Raw genomic sequence first — 1,730 nt, 5'->3', positions numbered from 1 at the left:
ATATATTGCCTATTAGAATCTCTTACATTTGATGACTTTAGGGAATACAATTTGAAACGATATATATATTGCCTATTAGAATCCCTTACATTTGATGACTTCAGGGAATACAATTTGAAACGATGTTTTTTTTTTAAATAGAATTCTTTTGGCTTAAATTTAATTTTTTAATGTTTTTTGAATTGTTTTGATATATTGTTATTAAGAATATTTTTTAATATTATATTATTATATTTTTTAGTGAAAAACTATTTGAAAAACAATTGCTATAATACTTTCAAACACCCTTTAATCTTTTGGTTTTTTATGACACCTAGATTATTTAGTGTTTTTTAATGTTTTTATTTGCTTCTCTTGTAAATAGAATACTTGTCTTGTATTTTGAGTATTGAAAAATATATAATAAAATATATGAATTTTTTTTAAGTTTTATTTTGAATATGTATGGTCTTACTTGTTTTTTATTTTTAATCTATTATTAGCAAAATCACTCTAATTTATATAGAAATTTTATCACTTATGAACTCTTATGTTATGTGACTTGTATCAATTTCAATATTTTTTTTCTTTTTATATTGTTCATACTTTATGGAATTTATTGCAATTTTTTTTTATTCATCAAGATTTAAAGTTCTTGAAGAATTAGTATTGTAAGTTCCTAAAAAATTAAATAAATTAAATATAGTTCTTGAAGAACTAGTATTTCTAAAAAACTAAATAAATAGGAGTCTTAAAAGGCAAATTTTAGTCCTTTTATGTTTATGATTTTATTTAATAAGTTATTTTTTTAATAATAAAAGATAATATCAAATCAGATAAAGCTTGAGTTTATTGCTCTTGATATATCTGAAAATAATTATTTATCATGGATCAAGTCTTGACACATTAATTCATTTAGAAGCTATGAATCTTGGACATAGTATCAAAAAAGAAAATTGCGCAACCTTGTAGGATCACATAAAAGTAATGATTTTCACTCACTACCATCTCTATGAAGGGTTAAAAGTTTAATATCTCACAATAAAAGATCCTCTTGTTCCATGAAAAAATCTAAAGGAAAGATATGACTACAAAAAATTTACCATACTTTCTTAAGCTTGTTATGATTAGTTGCACCTGAGGTTGTAATATTTTAAATCGGTAAATGAATATAATTATGCTTTTTTTAAAATTACCTCACAGTTAAAGTTGTGTGGTGAAAATATCATAAAATATCAAATGTTAGAGAAAACATTATCTACTTTTCATGCCTTAAATATTGTCATGCAACAACAATATAGAAAATGCAATTTCTAGAGGTATTCAAAACTAATTTCATGTCTGCATATAGCTAAATAAAATAATGAACTTTTAATAAAAAATCATTAATCTCATCCCACTGGTTTTAAACTATTCCCTGAAGTGAATGGAACCTTTGTCTAAAAGACAAGAAAGAACAAAGGGTATAGATATGAAAAAAATAAAAGGAAAAGAAGAAGAGAGAATCCTTCAAAAGACAACTTACTATACCACTAGAATTAGAGACACAATAAACCAAAACAAGTTGTAATGAGAATATTTATAGTAAGCACTTGGTCTAATTCTAACTAATGATGTAGCATGTAATATAACAAGTCTCCAAACATATATAAGTGTTGAATGCATGGTCATTGATCTTGCACTTGTCGCACGCTAAAAAAATCTTGCAGATTTATCTCAAAACTCTTTGAAACAAAATATAGTTGAAACTA

The sequence above is a fragment of the Populus euphratica genome, unplaced genomic scaffold (assembly GCF_000495115.2).
Source record: "Populus euphratica unplaced genomic scaffold, PopEup_1.0 scaffold402.1, whole genome shotgun sequence".
In the NCBI taxonomy this organism is placed as follows: domain Eukaryota; kingdom Viridiplantae; phylum Streptophyta; class Magnoliopsida; order Malpighiales; family Salicaceae; genus Populus; species Populus euphratica.
This window is presented reverse-complemented; position numbering follows the sequence as displayed.